General features: G+C 38.3%; 1 long non-coding RNA gene across 4 annotated transcripts; it reads right to left on the reverse strand.

The window, feature by feature from the left end:
- Positions 1 to 10,258: 10,258 nt before the first annotated feature.
- LOC147325560 (uncharacterized) lies at positions 10,259 to 15,372 on the reverse strand. Of its 4 annotated transcripts, XR_015130345.1 has the most exons (5): positions 12,856 to 15,372; positions 12,383 to 12,440; positions 12,095 to 12,260; positions 11,777 to 11,872; positions 10,259 to 11,328 (listed from the first exon to the last, which is right to left on the reverse strand). It is a non-coding gene; the product is annotated as an uncharacterized LOC147325560 (long non-coding RNA). The 4 variants fall into 4 exon arrangements; XR_015130342.1 differs by lacking the exon at positions 12,383 to 12,440; XR_015130343.1 differs by having other exon boundaries at positions 12,383 to 15,372.
- Positions 15,373 to 15,724: the final 352 nt, after the last annotated feature.

The following is a 15,724-nucleotide window of genomic DNA, read 5'->3' on the forward strand; positions in this document are numbered from 1 at the left end:
ATTTTCAGATGCTACAAACGGGACAGACATGACTGGGGGATAGGACAGGGAGAAAGAATGAAAGAAAGAGAGGGAGAGAGAGAAAGAAAACCAAAGGGGAGAAGAGACAGTGAGAAGGGGGGGAAGAAAGAAAGAAAAAAAGAAAAAGAAAAAAAAACACCTGGATCACCTGTATGGAGAAAAAAACAGAAGAGAAAGCAAACAACAAAGAGCAACATAATAAAAAAAACAGCACCATCACAATAAACTAGCTAGCAGTAGATATCAGTAGATACTAAATAATAAACGATATTGTGCAGCACGCAAGATAGACAGCGCACAATGTGCTTTGAGGCAGCAGCCAAGAAAGCTGTAGTCCGCGTCTGTGAACACCCGTGTGTACACCTGTGTGCATACCTGTGTGGATCAGCATGCTTGTATTCAAAAGGTTTCTCCATGTAACGATCTGCTAGGGAGTGTGGGGAGCCACAGCCCCGTCCACCAGGGTATGAAGCAGGTATGGAGGAGATCCAGGCCCCAGATATCCAGAGGCCCCAGAGTACAAGGACCCGAGGAGGACCACCAAAGGGGGGGGGGACCGTGCCACCCTCCTGGGAAGAGCTGAGTAGAACCCCAAAGGAGAGGTCACCCCGCAGCTACGGAGCAGAGGCCAGAGGGGGTTGCAGTGGCGTGCCCGCGGGCTCTGGTGGCAGCCAGCTGTGCCAGAGAGGACCGAGGTTCAAGCCCAGAGGCCAGAGGCCTGAGGGCATCCCACCCCCCGGAAGGAGCCCAGCCGGGCCACCAGGAGTGAGCCGGTACATACATGAGCGCCCAGCCCCAGACGACAAGGACCACGAACACACCAACGTCTGAGGGCATCAGCCACCGGCAGGGAGTGTGGTGAGGGGAGATAGGCCTCCATACTTTAGAGGGCCTGAGATGTACCCAGAGAGTCTAAGACCCAACCTGACATATAGACACAGACGAACAGGCACACGTGGACACAGACGTGCATTCCCACCCCATATGCACAACCAAATACTCGGCACTCACCCAACGTGTAGACAGACACAAATAGACACTGCACAGACAGTCGCACTCCCCAAACATACTCTATATCCCAGGTCCAGGTACCCCCGCCCTCAGAGGGGCAAGCCGCACCTAGACCCAGGAGATGTAACCCTTCTCTCTGGGGTGGAGGCAAGCGGACCACCTCCTTATCTGCAGTAGCAGGGAGGCCCCGCATCCCAGACCCCAGTCTGACGGCCAGCACCTCCTCCCAGCCCCCCAGCCCTGACGGCTAACAGAACCGGGGTGAGTGAAGACCTCAAACCTCCCTACGCCCGCTCATATGTTGTGTTGCTGTGTGCTGTTCTAAAGTGCATTTAAAACTCAGGAGAGCATGGTACTAGCTTCCTCTCAGAGAGCAGCACGGCTCTTCCTGAAAACCCTTAGTGTCTAAATGCATTTAAAATTGAGGGTAGGGCACCAGCGCCAGAGGTGGGTTGGAGTACACCGACCCTCCTCTGGATGCTGTAAAACGTGCCCACCCCCAAGGCCCTATATGTATGTGTTATGTGAGAGTGTGAGTAATGTGGATGTCTAGGTTGCCGAATAAAATTGAGGCACTTATATATTTTTTAAAAATTAATTTAACAATTTAAATTTACATTTTTTATTCTTTATTTTTGATATCTTTTTGTCTTTTATTTTAGTAAATTTTTAGATTAATTTGTCTTTTTTTGTGGGCATTTGTGTCCAGGCAATGCGTACCTCACTGTACAATACCTTGTGCAATACTTTTTGTAAATAGTCAACAGTGCAATAGACTCAATACTTGAAATGTGCAATTCACTTGTATTTTTATTTTTTATTCCTATTTATTCTATTTATCCCCTTTGTATATTTTATTTATATTTGTCTCTGTATTTATATATGTGTGTGTGTGTGTATATATATATATATATATATATATATATATATATATATATAACAATTCTGTAACTGTAACTTCGGTCGTTGCTGTGCTTTTTTTTGGAAGTCGAATTTCCCAGAGGAACCCACCCGAGGGATTAATAAAGTTCTATCTTATCTTATCTTATCTTATCTTATCTTATCTTACCATTCACAGATTTTTCACTTATCTGTTGTTTGCTCTATATAATATCTGATTTTCCTTTGGATGTGATTAATCATGAGACTGTTATAGGTGATTTAGGAGGACGCTGCTTAGTGTTTAATTATCTGATGAAGAGCTGGTATGCAAACAACATCACTAGATGTGATAAATAAGTAATATGGATTTCTGCAGAATGCGAAAACATTATTTCATGGAAAAACTGTTTATTAAATTCACACATTGGTTCAATGTTCCCTCTAAGCTGGGGCACGTGCGCAATTGCGCACTGCTGGCACGGTCTTTGCGCACAGAGAATCAGAAAAAAAAAATCTAACCTGAATTGAAATTAAAATTAAAACTTTAACAATTCTGTTTTGCAGTGTTAGTCAGTGAGTGACTGGCTGCTCCCGTATGGGATTAGAACGATGCCACCTTATCCCTAGTCCAGCCAATAATACGATTCACATTCGTATATAGGCAGCTAGTCAACGTCGTTGACAGGCTATGATAGCGTTCTCGTGTGCCGACACCGGTGTTTTAGCTAGCAAAGCGGCGTGGCTGATGTGGAGTGAAACACGTTAATGACAACGTGTACAACCATTGGAGATGTGAGCAGGACAGACGGAACAATAGACAGACAGAAAAACTGTGGACTTTATATCAGTTTTTTAATTGTGTTGATAGGCCACGTAAAACCAGAGTTATGATAAAAATATATGCAATGTTTGGTTTTCTTCCTGAATACTGTTGTTGTTTATATTTACTGCGGGAAGAAACGGTAAAAACGCTTGAAAGCACTCTCTGCCTATGAGCAAAAACATCCCCCCCCCTCCTCCCCCCCCCCCCCCCCCCCGCCTTTCCTATTGGTGGAAAAATGTACCATGTCGACCAATCAAAAAATGATATGGCAGCATGGCATTTAGTTGTTTAGGAAGGGGGGACGTTTTAGGAGTGACGGCAGTGCTTTGAGATGTGAGAGATTTGCGACGTTTAGCGCAAACCTTGTGTAGTTAGTGTGTAGTGTAGTCAATAGTTTTGTTGTGTGTGTCAGAACAATGAGGTGACTGCTGAATGTTACAGGTGTTACAGGAGTGATACATCTCCTGTTGTCAGGCCTGCAGGTATCAGGCTGTTGTTCTCCTTTATCTCATAGTGGACAGAAATTATTTTTTGGAGTGGCACAAATAATTTGTGTGGCATCAAATTTGATGCAGAACAGCTGATTGTTTTGAAAATAGTTTGAAATATTTATTTTTAAAAAACGCCTTGGCTGCATTTTTAGGTAAACAGCTGCAAAAAATGTTGTTGTTTGCATAACTCAGTTACTTTTTTGAAGAAGTAACTATATAATTAATTGCCCAGCATTGGTCATTATATACTGTATTTTGCAGACAGAGAGTTACAGGACTCTCTCCCAGACCACAGACTCATACTCATAATACAAGTCAGAGCTTTATATTAAAAAAGAAAGAAAGTTGTGTTTTCAAAATTGGAGTTCAAGTTATTTTTACTTCCAATAGTGTTAACATACTACACAGGTCATGAACAACATTTTTTTTTAAATTTTCATTGTAAGTGGGCTAAAGCAGTTAATTAAAAGTAGTCTAACATGAATGCTGTAATTTGATTATTTTAATAAACCATGTAACTTGGATGCTGGCGTGACCACAGTGCACACGTCTGCTGTTGCTCACAGTGGTCCAAGGGACCGCTCAGGGAGTTTGTGTGTTCGCTCAGACACATGAAAAATTAGAGGAAACATTGCATTGGTTTCTTTTACGTTTTCATCTGTTCATACTAGAACAGATGCTCCTGTGCTCTTAACATGGACTTGTACTTGCCGTCATTCAGCTGAAACACTGAAAATTTAATTTTGAAGGATTTTTCAGAAGTGGACAAAATGCTATTAAGACTATCATTTGGGTTTGTTATCATTATTAATGACTGGAGGAAATGTTCCAATGTATTAACAACATACAATATTAAAGGCTTGAGAAATGTAAAAGCAGTCTTCATGAAAATTCTGACTGCAGAAAGAGGATTTCAAAACAATGGTGGTAGAAGTTTTGACTAATGTTGTGGTAAAGGTTGGACTTAAACTTGACGCAGCGAGAGCAGATGACAAAAGTCAGGTTGACATGGTGAAAAATGACCCAACACAGAGACAGACTGTTGAGCAGTCAGTGGAATGTTACAGTCGAGACAGAGTGGAGCTGTGCTTTGATCACACCTCTATGTGTGTGTGCGTGTGTGTGTGTGTGAAGTAACACTACTGTGTTACTTCATCACCCTTTCCAAATTTCCTCTTCCTGTCTCTTCTCCTTGCAGAAATCATGCAGAGAACTGCAGATGACACATGAACAAGAAGAATTGTGGAAATCTTCACGTCAGACATTTCAGTAATTCTGAAATAGTTCATACCTTATACATAACCTCTTTTACACTTACAGAGCAAATATATAGAAAACAATTAGTGAAACCTCCAACCCAGTGAAAATTGCAACAGACATTGCAGTCTACTTCTTCTTCTAATGTGCTGAAGAAAAAGTTGTCAAAGTGTAACATTCACTGGCTTTGTGTACACAGCAAAACATAATATTGGCATTACTCACCTGTCTGAGTTGTTAAAACACGTTAATCGTGTAATGATGATGATAATAATATTTCTACCTAGTTAGTCAGCTCTTTTGCAAATTAAATTCAGTTTTTTTCTTTTTTTTTTACATTCAGCTATCCAGTTATGTACGCATGAGCAAGTAGTGTTTGCCAGTGTTATTACATTTTTATTCGGTATTAATTAGTTCTAATTAGTTTTCCAGATTAGATTTTTCATGTTTCAGAAAAGTCTAGTTTTGGTTTAGATTTTAGATAACTAAAAGGTTTTTCTTTTTATATCTTATTTTAGCTTTTAGTTTAGTTTTAGATAATCATAATAATAACTGATGTTTAGCCTGTTCAAGAGTAATCTACAACTCCAACAGAATGCATCTGGTTATTTGGTTCAAGGCAGTCCAGATTAGGGATGGGTATCGAAAACCGGTTCTTGTTGAGAACCGGTTCCCACTGTTTCAATTCCTTGGAATTGTTTGCCATTTTTGCAAACGATTCCCTTATCGATTCCAGTCGCCCCGAATGATGTCACCACGTTGCGGAGCGTCATTTACCTGGCAGGAAACACGGCGCCTAAGCGGCTCAAACGCTCAAAAGTTTGGTCATACTTTACGAGAACGGATGAAAACAGGGCAACTTGCAATACTTGAAAAGTAGATATTTCTACTTAGATTAGAAGTAGATTAGATAAATAGATTAGATAAGTAGATTAGATATAGATCTTTCATTTAAGGGAGGAAACACTATGAATATGCAAACGCATTTGCTCACAAAACACGTGATAACCTTAAAATGAATGCCGTGTTTTTAATTCCGCTCCGGACTCGTGAATCTCAACCCAGCAGCAGCGGTAACATTTGCAGGTTCTCTCCCGTTAATGCAACAGGTAAATAATCAACTAACAGTGCATATTATGTTAGCGCAATTTGCCTTATTACAAAACCTGCCATTACTGTGCATTTAGGTGACCATGATGAGAGAGACAGACAGAGTCTGGCTCAGATGCTGGCAGTTCTCGCTGCAGTCTACCGTTAGCGTCTTCTTTCAGGCCAGGATAGACGAACGTCACCGAGCCGGGACTAAGTTTGTGGTCAAAGGCTTGCACCCATTTGCCACAGCAGATGCCCCGATTTTCGGTAAGTGAATGTGTTTAATTGTAGGCAGGGACATTACTGGATATTCTTGTGTAATTGCTACAAATAATTTATGTTATACTTTGTTATTGCTACAGAAGAATGTTTATTTTATTATTTTACATTTATAATTTTTTTTCCTGGGGACCCTGTGACACCTCATTGAAGAGCCGTAGGCTGGATCTCTTAAGATCTCACTGTTGGGTTTGTAAGGCCATGTTACTCCTAAATTTCTATCTTGTTCAAAGAGAAGATATAAAACAAAGTTCTAAGCTCGTCGACCTTAGTGTTCTCCTTTTTTAAAAAGAATCGATAAAGAATCGAATCGTTAAACAGAATCGAAAATGGAATCGGAATCGTGAAAATCTTATCAACACCCATCCCTAGTCCAGATTACTCCATTCAGAAGCTAAAGAACTGGCTGCAGTGAGGCCGAGTGGTTAACCAGACCACACAGTTTATAAAAGGTGGATTTGCAGTTATGTGACAAACAGTTTTCACATGATTCTATGTGGTTGGGTGAAACTCTTGTACAGCCCAGGATTCAGTAGCTTGCAGAACCACTTTTACCAGCAACAACTTGAAATAATTGTTTTCTGTATGACTTTATCAGTCTGTCACATCACCGTTCACTGAGGATTATAGGGATTTGTTTATGAACACCTATGTTATGGTTTCGCCACAGGTGTTGCGATGGACTGTGATTGATGCAACATCTTTTTGTTCTTCTTCTTTTCTGTTTCAGCTGTTCTGTTGTAAATTTGTCCGGTTGCATAAACTCAGTCCACCTTTAGCTGTTGGACGGATGGTCTCACATTTGACTCTGTATACAGAAGAGTTCATGGCTGAGTGAATGACTGTAAGGTGCTCAGGTCCTGTGGCTGTAAAACAAGCTCAAATCCTCAAGCGTGATCCCCATACTTAACTGTAGGTATAAAGATCAATTCTTTAAGGTGTGGGAACCATACTTGAACTATGTGGAACCTGATGTTTCTAATATTATGTTACAAGGATTCTCTTGAGTGTTTAAACTGTAATGGAACTGAGCTGTTTTTTTTTTTGTTTGTTTTTTTTTGGTTTTTTTTTGTGTTTAGTTATCAGTTTGTTGTTTGTTTTATGTTTGTTTATTTTTTTGGTTTTGAATTGTACACTGTATTATGTTATGTAATTATGTACTATTTGTGAAAATAAAAAGTTAAAAGGGGAAAAAAAACCAAAAAAAAAAACTGTAGGTATGAGGTATTTGTGTTGAAGCACACAAAAAATGAGACTTCTTACCAGAGGTGTGGACTCGAGTCACATGACTTGGACTCGAGTCAGACTCGAGTCATTAATTTTATGACTTTAGACTTGACTTGAAGAAATGTTCTAAGACTTGTGACTTGACTTGGACTTTTACACCAATGACTTGGGACTTGAATTGGACTTGAACCGGTTTACTTGAAAAGACTTGATATTTTACCCCAAATATAAAATTTAACATGCATATTATATAGAGATTGAAAATGTGACGTCATTCACGGGTAGAACCGCAAAGGATTCTGGGAACTCGTGGCAAGAGGTACTAGCGCACGCAGGCTTTCAATTGAAATCAGTTATACAGTGATAAAAAGAAACACAAAAATGTCAAGAAGCCGTTGTATTATTAACTGCAATAGCCGGTCGCATGACAGCCACGGGAAGCCGACGGGTAAAGAGATCGGTTGTTATCGGATTACGTCGTTGAAGAGAAATTGTTCGAGCCATGTTTCCGAAGTAACAAAGAGGCGACTGGATTGCAGCCATTCAAAGATCAAATATAACGTCCCAGAACACTCCAGCTCACAGGTTAGTCTGCTCCAAGCATTTCCACAAAGGTCAGTCTGCTGTTGTAGTTAATGCGTCATTTTCATAACATAATTGGTGATATAGGTTACAAGCAAGTCTGGCGCTGAACAGAAATTGTCGCGCTATGCTCCTTTGTTTATTGTGCATAAATAGTGAATTGTCCTGACACAATATTGCGTTTCGCTTCTGTTATTATGGTACATTGACAAAAACATATACTTTTATTCACAGGATAAAACAGGTTTTTTGTATCACTAATTGCCCAGTACGATTACAGCATACAATATTATTGTCACTGCTACATTTCTGTGATGCTACCAGAAATTATTTCCACTACTAATTAATTACTGTTGAGCTCAAAGGTCCTATTAATAAACGGTTAACGTATGTGTATTTATGAAGACGATTTGTGAGACTGGTAAACTTATGATACGTACGATGGTCTTTCGTTCTACACGGTGCATTTCAAGGTCCTGTACCCATCCGTCGGTAAACGGTACCTGGGCTTGTTGCAGTGACCGGAAGTTACTAAACTTCATGAGTGTGTGCACTCACTCCAAGAAGCGTATAATTGTAAATATGCATATAAATATGCTACGATGAGATAGCTGACTTCATCTAACTAGCAAATGTTTTCCAGGCTACGTTGGTGATGCAGTTTTTTTTTAATGTGTATGATATTTTTGTCATGCGATTTTAAAGCCGGTCCTACAACCGCATCCAAGAATAACATGCAGCTTATCTCAGAACTGTCGGTGAAAATTATTCTTGGAGCTAGGTTTAATTGAGCTGCATTTTAAAGAGGTGCAATTTCACAATTTGTGTATATTTTCTAAGTTCACTATTTTGTCATGTGTTGAGAAAACCACAGATTTAAAAATTACATGGTCTAATATTTACATTTAGCATAACTGCAACATGCTTTTTTCATTTTTTTTTTAAAGACTCGAAAGGACTTGAAATTCAAAATTTCAGACTTGTGACTTTACTTGGACTTTTACACCAGTGACTTGAGACTCGACTCTGACTTGCCTGACATTACTTGAGACTTGACTTGAGACTTGAGGATAAAGACTTGAGACTTACTTGAGACTTGCAAAACAATGACTTGGTCCCACCTCTGCTTCTTACAGATAAAATGAGAGAAACTGCAGTTTTTGCTATTTCTGTTTAAACCATAGCTGTGGCAAGAAAACATTAAACTTCTCTTCACTTTGTCTTTTAGCTTGTGTAACTACTAAAGGAATATTCAAAATCATAAAATTTTACTTTGTAACTTTTGCTTGCTCAGCCCATGTAAGCATTTTGTGACATTTTACAATGTTAAAGGGTCTTAGGGCTTAAAGTAAGAGTCATTATCCTTGTCATGAAATGATGCATGAATTCATACCTGTTTAAATGTTACCACATAGACACAAGCCAGTTAGGAAACCACTAACTAATGGGTGTTATGTGGTCTTTTAGAGCTTATTCATTTTGACTTCCTGACATCAATACAGTTAAATTATTTATCAGGGCATAATCATTACCACAGATAGACAGACACTGGGTACCTTCAGAGTCATGAGACACTAACCAACTACCTAAATACTCACTCATGGACAAATTTAGTGTATTTGTCTGAGTCAGGCAGAGAAAATAACACATTCACATCCTTCTTCTGGCCAATGATTAGGTACCAGAAGCTCTCAATAAAGTTTTGTAATTAGACACTTTTGGGGGTGGGGGTGGGGGAGTAAACAGCTTTCCTATATTAGTAAAGTTAAGCATTTCTTTATTTAAACTGTAAAAGTATTCGCTGAAAAAAACTCCACAAAGACTGTCTCTGCTTTCATAAATGGAGTTTTTACTTGGTCAGTATGTAAAGTAAAATGAAGGTAGTGTTGTGGCCTTTTGTTGTTGTTGCTCATATTCTCCTTGCTCAAGGTCGGTGTTAAACAATTTCCAATATTACATGAAATCCTGTATGAGGTACAGAAAACCTGGTGACAAAATTTCGCAATGAGAAATTTGCTGAGCAAAAGTCTTGAGTCACTCCACTCTTCTCTATATTTTGCTACCGAGGAGCCAGACTTTTGTCTTATTTTTAAAGTGGTCTTGAGCAATATTCCTCCAGCTTTTCTAATGATTTTTCAAAGATTATCTTTAAATCTTTTCTGCTTTTTTCTTGTTGAACCACTTAACACAGACCTACGAATCATTCAAGCATAAAAAGGACACCTTATTCAAGGGTCTTGTTGTTGTGTCTACACAGAAGAAACAACTTCACCAAGAGATACTCTGAAGTTGTATCTTTAGGCACTTTACTAACACCGTGACATGAAAGCAGACAAGCCAGTTTCTTAACAAAAACATTTCTGCTCTGAACTGGAACAAAAAACCCTTTTTTTTTTCTTTTTTTTTTTTTAGAGTAGACAGGGTAGACAATAGACAATAGCTCCTCAGTTCACAGTACACTGTAAACCCGAATAAGTTACCAGAACTCAAAAAAATTGAGGCAATCGATTGCCTCAATTTTTTTGAGTTGATCAACTCAAAAGTCAAATTTTTCCAGAACATAAAAGTTTGGATTACATGGTACTTGTATCTTTTGAGAACGGTCAACTCAAATATTTGCAGTTAATATGACTTAAAGTTTCAAGTTTACAAATTCAAAGAAATAAGTTCACAGAACTTATAAAAAATAAGTACACAACCACAACATTTTTATGTTAACAAAACTCAAATGTTTATTAGTTTGTGTTGTCATTATTTTAAGTACACGTTAGTCAAATGTGTTGACTACTTGATACTTAAGCCATTGAACAGTATCTTGCCTGCTCCCTTTTAGCACTATGTTGAAATTAAATACATTAAAAAAAAATTAAATTAATTAAAAATAATTAACAAAAACATTTATAAATTAAAATAAGTAGACCAAAAATTGTTTAGTCAGGAAAACTGTCAGAGTAATGAAAAATAATGCCAAATAATAATTAATAATATCAAAATGTGCTTTTGGCTCTCTGGCTAATATCTGAATAAGACAACAAGGCAGCAATTTGAGTGAATTACAATGCTATTTGTTTTACATTAACTAGTATCAAACAGTGAAATTTAGGTCATCTTGCGCAGCCCACAATGTTTTGGAAATAGTATTACGAAAAACATTAAAACATACAAAACATTAGTGTTGCTTTGCATTATGTTAATGAGAACAAAGGCACATTGTATAGTTTGGACCTATTGGCTGAACACCTGTAGAGTAATGCAATAATGTTTTGAGGCATTATTTAGATGAAAGGAGAGAACTTTGAACTAGCCTTTTATAATGCTTCACCCTGCATCCTTCTTTCAGATGAGTTCCTACATAACCAAGTCATTCTTGAGGGTCTGTAACCTGGGTGACAGTTTACCACTTTCTAGACCAACTAAAATCTTTTGAGTAAATTCTAAAGTGTTGGTCAGGCCTTTGGGGTAGCTGAGGTGAAGTGCATAGATCAGTCCAAACATTACCAGGAAGGCTTCACCAAATCTGGGGAGACTGAACACGGCATCACTTACAATGACGACAGAGATTTTCACAGGTTGGTAGTGAACTGGACTTGTTGTGTCATGGTCACTGATGACAGTGAAGAGGGCCACTTCAACACCATCAAGCTCCAACTCATCAGATTCGTCCTGAATTAATGAAAAAGAGATACTAATCACAATCTAACCCAAGAAATACAACAGACGACATATAATTTCTCATTTTACCAACTCCCACTGAGATCCAATACCTCTTTTACAAGGGAGACCTGAGTCTCACTGTAAGAGGTGAAAAACAGAAGATCCATGTTCTGCACACATAAATCAGCTAATTCACCAGAGAATCAAGTGGTGTGAGATAGACTGAAACTAAGCTAAAGGAAATACACAGGAAAATGTTTTACTAAACATCTTATCACTTTCAACAAAACACCAATTCAGTTCATTCGTAGTGAGGAGACAGAAAAGACCATACATGGAAACCTTATGGGTAGACTAAACAAAGATAAGTCCAAACAGTGCATCAAAATACATGTTTGTACTTTGATGCACTGTTTATATACACAGTAGTATCTGTTAGATACTTAAGGACACTCACAGTGCAGGTTCTGAAAAATCCAGAGACATCCTCACGCAGATAGACAGGAAGGGCGTGGAGAACGGTAGTGCGCTTGGTGTGGATATCATGGATTTCCTATTTCCAGATAAAAACAGAATTGTATATACTGGTGAGTTTACTGAACAACAACAAAAACAACAGTCAAATCAGAACATATGTCCACAAATAACCTGTTCACATCTTTAATACAGTCAGACAAATAGCAAACACAAAGTGGAGTAATAGCAAAATTCAAAAAGCTCATTTAAATCATTGAACCTGGTTCAACCTATGAAATGTGTAACAATCTATTATTACCTGTTCATTGTGAATTCTTAGAATTTCAGCCAGGGCATCTGCTGTCTTCCCAGTTTTTGATGCCCTGGCTGAATAAGGTCATCAGTCGAGGAAGATGGCGGTCAAGTTCAGCGTAGAATGTATTGGGCAGGTTCTGATTTGTAATCCGCTGAAACTCTGCATACAACTACAGCAGAAGAACAATACAGTTCAATTTGAAGAATCTCGCACATCTTTATAAAGCAGCAAAAATCTGCCACATGAGTAAGAATTACAATTTTCATTTTAAAGAGAGCTGATCCATATTACCTCAGACTCCATTTTTAGAGCAGGCCAGAGGTCCAAGAGCTCCTTCACAACCCTAACCCTGAACATATAGTTTAAAATATAGCGTTTCTAACAAGAAAACTGCTTGAAAGCACTCTCACTGCAGACAGGCATCTCCGTTGTGTAACTGCAGGGACAACGGGCTTGTTTGGACCCAACTATTCTGAGTCATGAGAGGGGGTTTAAAAATTTAGAGAGATTAAAATACTTTGTTTTATACTAGGCGACCAGGCGCCACCTCTAGAACAAGTAGCATCTAACTTTTTAAACAGCCTGCGACCCTCATTACAACAACTTAATGCTAGCTCTGCAAGCGCAAAGTTTCCTTCGGGGAGAGCAGCAAAGCACATAAAAAACACGGACCGACATTTCTGCTATTCTTTTCGACACGCACCCAAAATACAACTAAATATTCGTATTTTAACAATAAACTAATATCAACATTGAAAACTTACTGTAAGTCCAGTGATGCTAGTTGCTGCCGTTAGGTCCAACTTTCTCCAGTCGTCCGTGTTGCCTCTTTGGTGCTGTTCCCGCCCATATACCTTCACTTCTTCTGTGTTTCGTATTAATGCTCATTAGCGCCGCCTTCCGCTTCGGAGGGTGAATCAGAGATTAACTCGGAATAAAAATTGATTCCTGCAGCTGCTCAACACTTACGGAAAAAATTAAAAATATATATGTAGGACACATTGATAAAACAATGAATATTAAAATAAATACATTTTGTCTTCCACTAATGCATTTAAGACAATTTGATTTTACTTATTTGGTGAAACACTTTGAGATTTTATTGTATTTTAGCATGTGCTACATAAATTAAGTTTATTATTAAATCCTACTTGAAACAACAAAAATAACAGGACTTTACCATTCTTATATGTCCTAACTTAACTGTGTTACGTTGTGCTTAAGTTATGATTTTAAGTGATGCTTACTTAATATAGAAATAGTTCAATTCAATCAAATATTATTAGTTTCATTTACTCAAAAAGAAGAACATGTTATACGAACTTGACATATTTAAGTTAACAGAACTTTTTAAAAACTTTGAGTATACACTACTTAATCTGTTTAATTACTTTGAACATTCGGGTTTACAGTGTAGCATTGCTCTGCTAACATGCTAACAGCACATTTGAGTTACTCACCCCCTCCCTCCTGTGCTGAATCATAGCATGAACGAATCACTCAGGACTCACTCACCCCCTCCCTCCTTGCTCACAGCTTCTTCTTCTTCTTCTTGGTTGGCAACCAATGTTAAGGAGCATCACCGCCCCCTGGCTCACAGCTCAGTGGACATTTAGATGAGAAAATATACATTTGACACATTTGAGGAAAATACTAATAAAATAAAAATAAATAAAATAAATGTTTCCTTTAGAAATATTGCTCTATAAAAATAGTTGTTTTTCTTTTTCAATCATTCATCTTAGCAGTAGGATTTACACGGAAAGAGAAACAAATTAAGTTTGAGTGAAAATGTACATTTTTTGCACTCTCTGGTCAACTGACTCAGTGACTGAAATGACTCAGAAACCTGATTCACTTTGGTGAGTGACTCATTCAAACTTGATTCAGTAAAAAGAATCGAATTTACCATCACTAGTGTGCAGATTGTAACAGAGGAGGTCTCTATTGTAGCAGCTGTAGTGACATTCGATATGTATTCATGTACAGAGTCTTATTATATTCCCTTTGTTGTTTTGGAAAAACATTAGAAAAATTATTTTCTTTCATATTTCTCTTTTTTGTAAAGCAAATGTGCTTGCACCTACTATTTTTCACTGTCTGTTGTTAACTCGAGCAAACATAAGTAGTCATTATTAAATACAATGATGCCACTTTGGAAGCCCCGAGTGGTGGGAAAGGGGCGAGACATCCTCAGAGATGTATCACGCCCTGTTCATGTTGCATCTATGTTATCACCATCAGGACAGAAGTACAAGATTGTAAGCACTTTCACAAATGTCTTGCACATGGTTGTTTTTTTTATGCCTTGTAGTTTAACTCTGTTGAACACATCCAGGTGAGATATGATATTGATGTCAATTGCAAATAGTTGTAGTCCAGTGCTTTCTGCGGGACAACAAGCAATACAATGATATAATATTATTCTAGGTTTCTGCGTTTTCCCAATACCCCAATTTTTATTCCTGAAAAATGTATAGTGTAGCCTTTGCACAATTTTGTCTTAAAGCATGTTGAATGTAGAAGCAACAGTTTAGAGTATTGATTCTGACAATTACTTTATGGTATTTGTTGATGATCGAACTTTATTTAAAATGAATAAAATCAATGTTTGATTGAAAATTCTACTACCAATATCCAGCAGTTGTCATGGTTCTGGGTCCGTCGGACCCAGTAGTTTGAGTTTTATTATGTTTTGGTTTTAGTTTGCATCAGGGATTGTTTTCTTGTTCTCTTGTAGTGTTGATTATGATGATGTTTATTATTTGAGTTTCATGTTTCTGTGGTGTTTAGGATTTGTTCTTCAGTTGTGTCTGCTTAGTATTTGTCTAGCTCCATGTGCCATTTTCTGTCTGTCTCTCTATGTCGAGTTTGTGTCTTAGTGTGATGGTTGCTTGTTCCTGTTTTATTGTGATGGTCTGCGTCTCATGTGAGTGTGTTCAGTTTTACCTTTGTCTCGTCTTGTTGATTATTCCCAGCTGTGTCCACCACCTGTGTGTAATTCCCCTGTGATTCTCTGTGTATTTAAGTCATGTCTGCCGTCATTGTAGTTGCTGGTCCGTCTGTGTATTCCACCCTGCGTCATCTGTGTGTTTCCCTGCTGTCAACCGCCAAGTGTTTCTGCTCATGTTCATGTTCGTGTTCTGTAGTTAGTTTGTTCCCAGTCTAGTTAGTCATAGCTCCCTTTGCCGTTTGTATTTACTTTCATGCTCAATAAACCACCTTCACACCTTCACGACTGCCTGCGTTTGGATCCTCCTTCATTGCCTCCACACGGCTCACCTCACTCGCCATGACAGCAGTAATGCATCTATGACAAATTATGACACGTAGAATCTCGTGTTTTAACTTTGCTTATTTCCAAGGTTGTTTTTTCATCTTTACAAACAGTTTAAAATAAAATAGATGTAATAGTCCATGTCAGTCTGGGTTGTAAGATGTGAATAGAAATGCCATTACAAATCCTTTAGTTGGCTGATAACAGGGTACAAATCTGGGTCATAGATCCCTACTGATCGTAGTCTATTATTGTTTATTTTTACAACATAAATAAAAAGGTTTCCTGGGAAACTGTGCTTTATTGTTATAGATAGAACTGTCGTTTTGAAAACAAGTGGTAAGGAGTTGCTCTGT

This window comes from Aulonocara sp. 'chitande type north' Nkhata Bay, linkage group LG7, assembly GCF_057382095.1.
Source record: "Aulonocara sp. 'chitande type north' Nkhata Bay isolate Kocher_YH1m ecotype deep benthic linkage group LG7, A_spYH_male_GT1.1, whole genome shotgun sequence".
Lineage (NCBI taxonomy): Eukaryota > Metazoa > Chordata > Actinopteri > Cichliformes > Cichlidae > Aulonocara > Aulonocara sp. 'chitande type north' Nkhata Bay.